Here is a 13833-nt window from a genome sequence, read left to right as displayed (position 1 = left end):
TGCTAAAGATAGGTGAAATTTTAAGAAAGCATAGTAATGTGCAAATACTAGGCACTCAATAAATCAATGTCAAATTAATTCAATTTGTAGGTCATTGCAGAATCAAGATTCTTAAAGATATATTCAGGTTCCAGAAATGAAACAAACAGCATGACGTTTAACAAGGGTTAAATGTGATGGCCTGGATTTAGGTTACAAAAAAATTAAGTAATTATATCCAATAAAGGGAGTACAACTAATGTTAGTCACAAGCTTTATGAAAAGCCATGAACCTGGATCCTGAAAGAAGCAGCCTCCTTAAATTAAAAACAACAACAAACAGTGTAAGAAAAAAATTTCACATGCAAAATGAGATGTTGGCATGAGACAATGTATTTTATATGTAGAGAGTTATGAAAGATGAGAAAAAAATATATCCTCAACAATTATTGAAACAAAGAATTAAAGGGTTAGAGGGCTGGAGGCTAAATCAAAATGTGTGGGTTTGCTCTTATCATTATAACTCCTTCTGGCAATAAAGAAAAAGGATAAAATATATCTGCATTGCCTTTACATGGTTTTGAAAGCAGAGTGGTTATGACCTGAAAAGGAATTTATAAGAAATGGGTTTGAAAGCAGGCTGAAGGTCAAGATTTTAGAGACAAGGGTAGGTTACTTCAAGCACTTCCCATAATTGTCAATAGATATTTATAAAGTACATCTAGAAAGATATATTCAAAAACTACATAAGTGTAGCCTCTGGAGAGAACTGGGGGCATAGAGACAGGAGAGAGTTGTACCTTTCATGGTATGCCCTCTGGTGTCATCAAAATTATGTACCATGTTCATATATTATCTATTGAAAAATTATTAATAAAAAAGTAGGAGACCTGATTCCTACTCGCAATAAGTTTGTTGCTCTTTTTTTTTTTTTTTTTTTTTTTTTTTTTTGCGGTACGCGGGCCTCTCACCGTTGTGGCCCCTCCCGTTGCGGAGCACAGGCTCCGGACGCGCAGGCTCAGCGGCCATGGCTCACGGGCCCAGCCGCTCCGCGGCATGTGGGATCCTCCCGGACCGGGGCACAAACCCGTGTCCCCTGCATCGGCAGGCGGACTCTCAACCACCGCGCCACCAGGGAAGCCCTGTTGCTCCTTTCTGTGTACTGTAATCTCTGAGATTACCTTGAATTTAGCACTTATCATAGGTCATTGTAAGTATTTAGAGGGAAATGAGGAGTTCATGAGATTTGTGTGTTTGGAAGAGAACACTTTAGCCTCCGTATGGAGAACTAAAGGGAGGCCAAAATGGATGCAGTCTAAACAGTTTAAAAATTATTGCACTTGCCTAAGAGAGAACTGACTAGGATAGTGGAGGGGAAGACAGGGAGAAATGGAAGATTTGGGAGATGGGTAGATGGCTTTGACATTGGAATTGAAGGAGGAGAAAGTTATCAAGGACGAATCCTGGATTCCAGGTTTGTGAATTTATCAGTTATCTGTTGCTGTGCAACAAATTATCCCCAAACTCACTGGCTTAAAAGAATAAATATTTATTTTCTCCCAGGTTCTGTGGGTCAGGCATTTCAGAGGGGTTTGGCCGAATGGTTCTTGCTTGGGGTTTCTCACGAGATTTCAGTCAAGATACTGGCCTGGGCTCCAATCACTGAAGGGCTGACTGGCTGGAAGATCTGCTTCTGGGCTCACCCGTGTTGCTGTTGGCAGAAGGCCTCAGTCCCTCCATGACTGCTGGGAGGAGGCCTTGTTTCCATGTGGTCCGTGTGTCCTCTCCATAGGACTGCCTGAGTCTCCTTAGAACTTGTCAGTTGTCACAAAGGTGGTCAATATTTATTGAATTATTTTTTTTAAAAAAAACCTAAACACTTCAACCAGGCTGAATTATACACGTATTTACACATCCTTCTTTCATTCACTGATTCACTGTGTTGTTATTGCATACCTACTATGTGTCATGTAATGTCCTAGGTGCCAGGCACAGCATTCGTATGGTCCTGGCCTCAGTGAACTTACATTCTAGTGAGGAGAGGCAGATAATAACCAGATGAACAAATGAAACAGATCATTGAAATCTAGCAGTTAATAAAGAAAATTAAACACAGTAATGGAATAAAGTGATGGGAGTAATGTGTTAGCTAAGACAATTAGCAAAGGCCTCTCTGAACAGAGAAGGTGCCAGTCACACAATGATCTACAGAACAAGATTTCCAGGCAGAGGAAACAGCACATGAAAAAAGCCTGAAGAAGAGATGAGTTTGGTGTGTTTGTGGACTAGAAAGACAGCCAGTATGATCAGAGCATAGCAAGCAAAGAGGAGAGTATTACAGCATGAAATTGAAAAGGAAGACAAAGACCAGATCTTGTAGGACCTTGTACGCTACGGTAAGAAGTTTAGATTTCATTTTAACCACATTGGGAAATCTTTGGAGGCTTTTAAGCATGGGTAACAATATGATTTGGTTTACCATATTTTGAAAATTCACTAGGCTGTAGAAGGGTATATTGGATTTCTAGGGCTGCCTCAACAAAAATACAATGAACTGGGTTGCCTTAAACAACAGAAATTGGTTTTCTCAGTTTTGGAGGCCGGAAATCCAAGATCAAGGAGCCGGTGGGTTGGTTTCCTCTGAGGGCCATAAAGGGAGCATCTGTTCCAGGCCCCTCTCCTTGGCTTGCAGATGGCTTCCTGTCTCTTCACACGTTCACCCCTCTGTGCACACACTCCTGGGATCTCTCCCTCTTCTTATGAGAATACCAGTCATATAGGATTAGGTCCCCATGCTAAGGGCCTCATTTTAATTTAATCACCTCTTTAAAGACCTTATCTGCAAACATGATTACATTCAGAGGTAATGGGGGTTGGGACATCGACATATGAATTTGAGTAGGGAGACACAATTCAGTCCGTAACAGGGGGCAAGAATGGAAACAGAGACACCAGTTAGGATATTATCGCAATGTCACAGCAAGAGATGCTAGTGTCTTGGGTTAGGGTTTTTAGCATAGAAGATAGTGAGAAGTGGATGGATTAGGGAATTATTTTAGAGGTAGCATGAATGGGTTTGCCACTTCTAAGTGAGAGAAAGAAAAACCTCAGGGATTATAATCAGATTTTTGGCCTAAGCAATGAGTTTGCCATGTGCTGAGATAAAGAAGGCTTTTCCTTAGACTTTATTGCTCTCCTGGGCAAGTTTGAGATGATTGTTTACTCTTTATATTAAAATGGGTATTAATGTAAAGAGTATTACCTTTGGATATTGCCTTTTCAGAACATGGCAAAAAGACTTTGGCCCATGATTTCTTTTTCACAGCCTCCTAACCATAAATAAAGGAAATTTTAAAAACCTGGTCAGTAAAACCTGAAATTATTATTCTTCCAGAAGAAAACATACAAGAAAAATCTTTGTTCTTTAGGCAAAGATTTCTTAGGTATGACACTGAAGGCTTGATCCATAAAATAACAAATTAATAGACTGGATTTCATCAAAGTTAAAAACTTCTCTTCAAAATCCATTATTAGGATAATAAAGATACAAGCTGAGACAGGGAGGAAGTACTTACAAAACACACATATAATAAGGACTTTCATCCAGAATGTGTAAATAATTCTCAAAGGTCAGTAGTAAGAAAATTTAAAAACCAGTTAAAAAATGAGCAAAGACACTTCACCAAAGATATAGAGAGGGAAAATGAACACATGAAACATTACTCAACTTAACATCCTTAGTCACTGGGGAAATGCAAAAAAAAATGACAGTGAGATACCTCAGTGCACCTATAGAATGGCTAATTGTAACGTAATAAGAAATATGTATATGGTCACTGCCCCTGGTTCCTGACACAGAGCTCCTAAGTCCCTTGGAATTTCCTGAGTGATAGAAGCATCTTTTTTTTAAAATTAATTTTCATCAGAGTATAGTTGCTTTACAATGTTGTGTTAGTTTCTGCTGTACAGCAAAGTGAGTCAGCTGTACATATACATATATCCCCTCTTTTTTGGATTTCCTTCCCATTTAGGTCACCACAGAGCACTGAGTAGTTCCCTGTGCTATAGAGTAGGTTCTCATTAGTTATCTATTTTATACATAGTATCAATAGTGTATATATGTCAATAGCTAGGACATGGAAGCAACCTAAATGTCCATCAACAGAGGAATGGATAAAGAAGATGTGGTACATATATACTAGGCTGGCCAAAAGTTCATTCGGGTTTTTCAGTAAGGTGGTACAGAAAAACATGAACGAACTTTTTGACCAACCCAATACAATGGAATATTACTCAGCCATAAAAAGTAGAAGCATCTTTTGTTCTAATGAAGTAACTGTTGGTGGCCTCCTGGATAGCTTCTGGTCTGGGGTCTGGTCACCCAAAAGACCAAGCCATGATTTGAAGCTTGGAACTTTCAGCTTCCAGGGAGGAAAGGGAGCTGGTGTTTACCTGCATGATGCAGCCTCCTTAAAATCTCTAAACTACGGGATTCTGAGAGCTTCCAGGTTGGTGAACACATCCACGTGCTGGGGGCATGGCACACCCCAACTCCAAGGGACAGAAGCTCTTGCACTTGGGACACTTCCAGACCTATGTACCTCTTCATCTAGCTTTGTCTAGCTATTCACCTGTATCCTTTACAATAAACCAATAAACGTAAGTTAAGAAAAAAAAAACCTGACCATCCATAGGAACTGCATGAATCTTCAGCTATTGTATTTGTAAGGTTTCTTTTTTCTTTCTTTCTTTTTTTTTTTAAACATCTTTATTGGAGTATAATTGCTTTACAACGTTGTGTTAGTTTCTGCTGTATAACAAAGTGAATCAGCTATATGCATACGTATATCCCAATATCCCCTCCCTCTTGCGTCTCCCTCCCACCCTTCCTATCCCACCCCTCTAGGTGGTCACAAAGCACCGAGCTGATCTCCCTGTGCTATGCAGCTGCTTCCCACTAGCTATCTATTTTACATTTGCTAGTGTGTATATGTCAGTGTTACTCCCTCACTTTGTCCCAGCTTACCCTTCCCCCTCCCCATGTCCTCAAGTCCATTCTCTACGTCTCCATCTTTATCCCTGTACTGCCCCTAGGTTCATCAGAACCATTTTTTTTTTTTTAGATTCTATATATATGTGTTAGCATACGGTATTTGTTTTTCTCTAACTTACTTCACTCTGTATGAAAGACTCTAGGTCCATCCACCTCACTACAAATAACTCAATTTCGTTTCTTTTTATGGCTAATATTCCATCGTATATATGTGCCACATCTTTTTTTTTTTAACATCTTTATTGGGGTATAATTGCTTTACAATGGTGTGTTAGTTTCTGCTTTATAACAAAGTGAATCAGTTATACATATACATATGTTCCCATATCTCTTCCCTCTTGCATCTCCCTCCCTCCCACCCTCCCTATCCCACCCCTCCAGGCGGTCACAAAGCACCCAGCCCATATCCCTGTGCCATGCGGCTGCTTCCCACTAGCTATCTACCTTACGTTTGTTAGTGTATATATGTCCATGCCTCTCTCTCGCCCTGTCACAGCTCACCCTTCCCCCTCCCCATATCCTCAAGTCCGTTCTCCAGTAGGTCTGTGTCTATTCCTGTCTTACCCCTAGGTTCTTCATAACATTTTTTTTCTTAAATTCCATATATATGTGTTAGCATACGGTATTTGTCTTTTTCTTTCTGACTTACTTCACTCTGTATGAGAGACTCTAGGTCTATCCACCTCATTACAAATAGCTCAATTTCGTTTCTTTTTATTGTGCCACATCTTGTAAGGCTTCTTTTACCATTTAAATGAATGCTTCCAAATTCTGTACGCTTACAACTCAGATTCAGAAGTCCCCAAGTGAACCTATACACAGCTGGTCTTAGGAACCAGTACTGAATTATAAGTTGTTTTGCCTGGGTGTGGGAATGGCTGTGTTTCCCAATCATAGTTTTCTAGTCTCTGTTACAAAAATGTTACATTTTATTTTAGGAAAATGAAGTATCCACATGATGGCACTATAACCTACAAAATAAGAGGCTGTCAATTTATGAAGAGCAAGAACTTGGTAAATTCTAGTTAAAGTACTTATTATTGATGGAGCATGCATAAAAATAAGGCATTTTAAATACAAAATAATATGGATATCATTTCCCTTGTGTTTTACAGAGACACACTGGCTAATCTCTCACTTCAAGTGCTTTTTTAACATTTTTTCCTGTTCATTGGATAAAAGGATCTTAGTCCTCATCTTTTTAGAAAACAGTTATTAACCATCGCTAGCACATGGCCCTCAACTGAATAAGTAGAAGAAAAGCAAACAAACAGGTATTTAAGAGGCTAATATGCAACTGTGTTGGGAGTTACTTAATGCATCACCCATAATATCATTTCTTCCTGTTTTTGAGTCTGAGGAATAATTCAGAAGTTATTAGGGAAACAGTGTTGAATAAGACAGATGTCATCATGGAGTTTATATTCTGGCAGGGGAGATAGGCTTTAAGTACACGCTGACATAATTACTTAATTAAAATTATAAGTGCTACCAAAGAGAAGTCTAAGTAAAATGAAAGCATATAAATGGTTAAAGGGGCTGAATCCAGTGTGCCAAGTAAAGGGAAGCTTCACTGAAGAAGATATAATGATCTAACCCCTGAAGGATGAATAGAAATTAACTAGGCAAAAGAAAGGGAAAAGCATTACAGTCAGAGGAACGGCACAGGCATGTGCAAAGGGCCTGCAGTGGCTCGTCCAGGAACTGAGAGCATGAAAAATCCATCCTATCTTGATTTTCACGCATCAAGAGTTAGTTCAGGACATTTTATTACCAATTCATTAATCTCTGAATTTGAACATTATATCGAATTTATAGATGGACTACATTCTAAAAGTTTGATGAAAAATTAACTGTTTAGAAGGAAAAATATTTTTCCATGATAAAAATAGTAGAAATAATAGTACCATGAAGCCTATTTAAGCCATAATGTAATCACTGTTGACTGTTCTCCTTGAATGAAGTCTGTCTCCATAGTTTTTTTTTTAATTGACCTTTTACAAAATAACTAGCCTATTCCCTTCAAAATATCAAGGTTAAGAAAGAAAAGGTTGGGGACTTCCCTGGTGGTGCAGTGGTTAAGAATCCGCCTGCCAATGCAGGGGACATGGGTTTGAGCCCTGGTCCGGGAAGATCCCACATGCTGTGGAGCAACTAAGCCCATGGGCCGCAACTACTGAGCCTGCGCTCTAGAGCAAGTAAGCCACAATACTGAGCCCACACTTCTAGAGCCTGTGCTCCCCAACGAGAAGCCACCACAGTGAGAAGCCACCGCAGTGAGAAGCCCGCGCACCGCGACGAAGAGTAGCCCCCACTAGCCACAACTAGAGAAAGCCCTCACGCAGCAATGAAGACCCAACACAGCCAAAAATAAATAAATAAAATTAATTTTAAAAAAAAGAAAGAAAGAAAAGGTTGAGGAACAGCTCCAGAATAAGGAGACATAAACAGAGAAGTGCAATGCATGAATCCATATGGGATCATGGATGGGAGAAGACCGCTATTGAGACTAATGTTGGGAAAATTGATAAGATTTGAATATGAGCTGTAGATCAAGACTGGGATACTGTGATAGGAGCGAGCCACCCATCTTGGGCACAGAATTTATGATGGCACAAAAAACTCAGTAATCAAAATAAATAACATTTGAATATAATATTTAAAAAATAAAATTTAATGCAAAAATCCAAGATGAACAAAGTATCAAAAATATTTGAAAGTAGATTTTCATTATATATTTATTATTTTTAAAATGAGACAGGATAGTCTAATGGCTATAAATAATCTCATAGTTTTAAAGAATTCTGTGGCCTGAGTTTGTATTATAATATTCATCCTTTAACAGTCGTTCTAAATATTCTGCTGAGTTCAGAGCACATTAGCTTTGGAAGTTTAAGTTTACCAAACTCAAAAAACAAAGTACACACACCCACACATAAAAGGATATTTTCTCTGTTGGACCCTAGAACTGTTAACTTTCTAGTAGAGTGAAACATTTCTTGCCAAACAGCAAATTAGAGAATCAAAAGTCAAGTACCTGGGCTTCCCTGGTGGCGCAGTGCTTGAGAGTCTGCTTGCCGATGCAGGGGACGCAGGTTCGTGCCCCGGTCCGGGAAGATCCCACATGCTGCGGAGCAGCTGAGCACGTGAGCCATGGCCGCTGAGCCTGCGCTCCGCAACGGGAGAGGCCACAGCAGTGAGAGGCCCGCGTACCGCAAAAAAAAAAAAAAGTCAAGTACCTATTACATGGACTTGTTTTACCATTCTCAAATATTTAAATTGGCACACTGTATGTGTCAGTCTTAAAGCCTAAAGCTTGAATAGAAAGGGATTGTGTAAATTATTTTAAAGTAAATCTGTTTTCTAATTCTATTCTGCAGTAAATTAGTAAAACAAACACATTAGGAGTGAAATATTGGTAGTATAGGGAAAATAGTAAAAAATACTTTGAAAACAAGAAATTGCATGGCTTTGATTCTTGTGGCCTGATATGAATTCCTATTCTGTGACAGGGATAATTGTTGTGGATACAATTCCCCTTTAAATGATCTATGAAAATTAGATTTGAACAAAGCTGGCATTTAGACTAGGTCCTACTCAGTGCAAATTATGAAGACACTTGTTTACACTACAGTGGCTGATCACACAAAATGAGAATATAACCGTGCTCCTCTTCTCTATCCCTGGTAACCATTTTAGATTTTACTATAATCTTGAAGTATAAATATGAGAAACTGAAAAATCAGTTACTGGCATTTCCAATCAAATGCTTGAATTCTTTACAAGGGATGACCCTGAGAAGCAGGTGATTTGTCTCAGGAGCTCAAGCTTCTTTTGGAATCCTTCACTGTGTGCTGGCAGAATAATGGCCCCTCCAAAGATGTCCACATCCTAACCCCTATAACCTGTCGAATATGTTAGGTTATGTGGTAAAGGGGGAAATAAGGTTGCTAATCACCTGATTTTGAGATGGGGAGATTATCCTGGATTCTCAAGGTGGACCCACTGTAATCACAAGGGTTCATATAAGTGGAAGAGAGAGGTATGAGAAAGAATCAGAGAGATGGCAGCATAAGAAGGACTCAACCAGCTGTTGCTGGCTTTGAAGAGGGAGGAAAAGGGCCGCGAGCCAAGGAATGTGGGTGGCCTCTAGAAGCTGGAAAAGGCAAGGAAATGGACTCTTCCCTGGAGTCAACCCCTTGATTTTAGCCCATAGAACTTCTAGATAATAAATTTGTGTTTTAAGCCACTAAGTTTGTGTGAATTTGTCATACCAGCAATAGGTGACTACGTGTACCTTTCCTGCTATCTCCTGCCCTCTCTCTTCAGACCCCAGGTACTCTCTCCTATCCTCAAGAAGAGCAGGTACTCTCCCCCTGCTCTCAAGGATTGTGTATGACATTTACATGTTAGTATACATTGACTTAGCACTCATACTTGCATTTTGAGACCTTTATCTAATGGATTCTATCTGTAAGAATGTATACGTTGTTAAAGAAATTTAGGAATAAACAAGTAGGTGGAGAACAATGTTTTGGGAAGGAGAGTGATCACAATTTCCCCTAAATCACTCGAAGCTAAAAATCTATTCATCCAGCAATGGTCACCCTTGACTAAAACGAATGTTATGATTTTTCAGGTTTAGCAATCTGGTCTTTTTTTCTTCTCTTTCCTTCTAATGACTCCTTTTTTTTTTTTTTTTTTCTGAGCTAACATGAGCTGTATTGATTACTTACGAATAAATGTTCTGTGACAGCCCTACCTCAGCACACACACAAAAGGACTTGGTTAATTTTTAAATTTAAGTTTTTCATTAGTGTCTTAGTGTTCCTCATTAAGAAATTCATTCTTACAGGGAGGTGGAGACAGGCATCATCTATCGCCCCGGAAGGAAGAATTTCAAAACTCTGCCAATGTGGAAAGGAGGACGTGAATTTACCAGGTGTTTATCCTCTTATCTCCGCTAGTACGCATTACAGCTGCCAGTAGTTCGGACTGGCCGTAATCTAGCACTGAAGAGTTCAGGATTTTCCCCTCAACTCCACTGGGACTCTAGTATTTCACAAAGCTGCCCTTCTTCACCTGCACTACGTGGATTATGCTTTTATTTTCTTTACTCAGCAACTTTTCAAGTAGTGTCCTTGACGGCGGTTCTCGGCGTGACCCACTCCTGAGAACCGAAGGTCGGGCGTTGGGTCACCGTTATAACCGGCTTCCTGGTGTAAAACAGGTGACCGTTCTACCGGCCGGGGCCGCTCCTCTTACTGGAAAGCCCCGGGTTTCCAGCTGGACGAAAACGAAACTCTTCCCTCTTCCAGGCGGGGGCTTTTGCTTGTTACCAAAAAGCCTTTCTGTCCTCTGTCACATCACCAAGTGGGGACCCCGCTGTATCTCCGTGACACTGACGCACAGACAGGGTCGTCGGAAGTTGGCAGCGGGCGCGGCCTCCGGCCCTTGCGGCCGGCGGCGTTGAGGTGGGGTCCGCAGGATGCGCTCGCGGGCCTCGGCTGGCAGCTGGCGACTCCCCTAGGTGAACCGACTTCCACGCAGGACACCGCCGCAACCTCGGCTCTTTTCCCAATCGATTGGCTTCCGGGAGTGGAGGCCGCAGGACAGCTTCCGGTTTCTCCGCCCGCCCCTTAGGCCCCGCCCCCGAGGCGGTCTTCCTCCCCAACCAGCCTACTTCCTCCTCCCGGCCTCGCCCCTGGCCCCTCCTCCCCCGTTCTCAGACCCAACTCCTTCTAGTCCCCCACCCTCAGGCCCCGCCTCCAGCCACGCTCCTCTTCATCCTCGGGCCCCGACCTCCTCCTCCCCCACCTCAGACCCCGCCCCCAGCCCACCCTCAGCTCCGCCCCTCAACCCCCCTCTCCCGCCCCGTTCCATTCAATTGTTGGATTGTCGGCGCCGCACTCCCTCCGGCGGCCGGTAGGGGGCGGGGTTCGAGCGTGGATTCACGCGGCGTCCCCCGGGTAGGGGCAGGTGCGGCGCGGAGCTGGGCCGGCGAGTGGGCGGACTCGAGGCCGCGGGCGGGCGGCTGCGACGCCGCGTTGGGTCGCGCTCGGCGGGTAGGCCGCGGTGGCCGCATCAGTGCTGACGTGGGGCGACGTGGGCCGGCGCCGGTCCCGGTGGGGCTTGTCGTCCCACCTCCTCGCGTCCGTAAGCAGTGACGAGGCCCGCTACGTAAATCGCTTCGCGGCGGGTAAGTGGCGCGCCGGCCGGCGGGGCCGGCGGAGCCTAAGGCGGGGGCGCCGGAGCGGGGGCAGGGCGGAGCGGTTAGCCCCGGCCGCCCCCGCTGTTTGCCCCGCGCACCCGGCGGGCGCTTTCCGAGGGGCCACCTCTCCGGCTCCGAGGGAGCGGAGGCCGCCGGACAGGCGGGCGACGTGGCTCCGTCCTCTCCCGTCACTCGCCAGAGCCGCCGCCTCCCGGTCCTCGCGGCCTGAGACCGAGCGAGCGGGGCGCTGCCACGGCGCTGCTGGAAGGCGCGCCGCCCGTGTTCCCCGCGTCCCCTTTGCGCCGGGACCAGCCAGCCCGGCAAGGCCCCCGGAGCCGGAGCGCGAACTGAGAGGGACGCGCGTCCTCGGACGTCTTCCCCGCGGTCCCCGCCGGGGCCCGCACCCGGTCCCGAGTGTGAGCCTCTCACGCTCCCTGCGCGGCTCGGGAAGGGGCGGCCGGCCGGCCGGGGTCAGAGCGATGCTGACCCGCGGGACCAGCGTCGGTCCGCACTGGAGGCCTTGTAACCGGGCGGCTCACCGGAGCGGCTTCCGAACAACTTTTCCTTTCCTGCCTAATTCGCCGGGCTGCTGGGAGTGCAGCCACCCTCCCTGGAAACAAACACAAACCGAGATGCGCAGGGCTAGAGGTCCAGTGTGAAGATTAGATTACATGAATAATTCGTGTTCTCTAGTTTTTTCCCCGTGGGTTCCATATTTTTCTCCTAGTCTTGATCCTGCTTTTGGATAACAAGCTGCTTTCCCTTCAAAGTCGTAGTCTTTGAAACTTTGAACTTAAAGGAACTTTTTTCCCCCAAAGAAAGGCAAATTGCAAACAATGTGTTTTGGCCAACTTATGCTAAGTATTAAGATACTGATGTTTAAAAAGCTGCTTATTGATCCAAACGCAGCTTTTCAATGGATTTGATCCTGGATGAGTAAACACTGAAAGCATTGTCATGTTAAGTGTTGGTAATGACACAAACATTTTTGGTGCATCTGTAAATAGTTCAGTGTAAGCAAATGCTTGCCCAGTGACTGTTCAACCTGGAGTCGCTTTGGTGAGTGTGAAGTTGTAATTACACGGATGTTTTGTGTACACATTTTATGAGTGTATGAATAAATTTTTATTGAATGTGTAAACACAAAGGAGCTCTTTAGTCTTTTTGTTTTCACATTGTTCCAGCAGTTTACTGAAATTGGGTGAGTTTAACAAACTCCAGACTCCATAGACTACTCTAGTTTCCTATTGGGGCAAATCACTACATGATTAAAATATGAAATCATGTTTAAAATTACGCACATTTCATGAAAAGTAAGGAAGAGTTTCAGGTTGTTAACATACGTAAGGAACACTGACTGAATCTTTACCAGTATAGACGTATATTCCTGATCCTGTTTTCCCCAACCTGGTATTCTCTACGGGTTAATATTCGGCCAGAAAAGTAAGTCAGGTTTATTGTTGAAGTGGGTAGTCTATTGGAAAGTGCTTAAATGTCTTGTCCCATTTAGGTAGACTTTTAAACATAAAACTGAACAATGCAAACACTTAACAGTTGAACCATTGATGTTTTGACATGCAATCAGTATTGGTCATTAAGGAAATAAACCTGAAATGTCTTTGAATTCTGTTAAGTATTTCTACTTTATTGAACTGATGTCGACATATATAAAAGTCAACTTTGATAATAGCAGTGTGTGCATTGAATACAATTTCAATATTATCAGTACAAGTATATATATATTGTAAAAGTATAGATTTCAAGGAAAGTGTTTCTCATTCATTATACATATGTAGAAGTAAACATTTAAAATCATTTTGTTAATTTCATTTTAAAGAGCACAGGGTGTTTAAAATACTTTTTACCATGGGAATCACACAATAAAGAGTGCCCTGTTCTTAAAAGTAAATCTCTCATTCATGGGTTTTCTTTTAATGATGCTGTAGGATATCCAGTAGCCAATAAGGGAGAATGAAGAGGAAAACCTAAGGATGACATTAGCTGGGATTTATCTTAATATTACTCATGAAGACAAGCCAAGTCTTATTGGTATAATAACAGTTATAGCAATTTTTTAAAATATCTAGTTTGCAAATCTTGACTGACCTTCCCAGGAGTGTTATGGGAAATTACTGGCAAGGTATATGTGAAACAATTTTGAGTGAAGGCATGAGCTAGTAGGTTATTTAGCACTGTTTAAATAACTATCTCACTGGTGAAGAAGGACGCTTGCCTCCAAGAAAACCTTACTAGCAACTTTTTGTGAGGCTCTTTTGAAGTCTCTCAGTTCTCCCCAAATGGGAAGCATCTTCATGCATACTTTCTGAACAGAAAAGTACAACCAGACCAATCAAATGTCAAAATGAAACCCTGTGAAATTTTAACAGTGGGGTTCATGTGATTCTGACATTGTTTACTTTTGAGAATTCCAGAAAACAAACTCAGTTTCTTCAAGGTTATCTTAGTGAAGTTTTTGTTTTTGTTTTTTTAACTCAGCAGATTTAAAATTAGACCATCCTAACTCAGAATGTCAAATGTCATAGAGTTGTGTTCATATTCTCAAACAGCCTCTTTTTTTTCATTGGTAGCA

General features: G+C 42.6%; 1 protein-coding gene across 26 annotated transcripts in view; it reads left to right on the top strand.

The window, feature by feature from the left end:
• The window catches only part of CREM (cAMP responsive element modulator), a 128457-nt gene that overhangs the window by 15012 nt on the left and 99612 nt on the right, over positions 1-13833 (top strand). For 4 of the 26 annotated variants that reach the window (XM_060006103.1, XM_060006097.1, XM_060006109.1 and 1 more), the window contains exon 1: positions 10956-11231. The gene's annotated coding sequence lies outside the window, so the exon portion shown is untranslated. Of the gene's footprint in view, positions 1-9887; positions 9975-10910; positions 11232-13833 lie in introns of those variants that run through there. The other 22 variants (XM_060006101.1, XM_060006099.1, XM_060006094.1 and 19 more) reach the window with 16 other exon arrangements.

This window comes from Delphinus delphis, chromosome 2 (assembly GCF_949987515.2).
Source record: "Delphinus delphis chromosome 2, mDelDel1.2, whole genome shotgun sequence".
NCBI lineage: Eukaryota > Metazoa > Chordata > Mammalia > Artiodactyla > Delphinidae > Delphinus > Delphinus delphis.
Note: the sequence above shows the minus strand (reverse complement) of the source record. Positions and strands in the feature narration are given on the sequence as shown.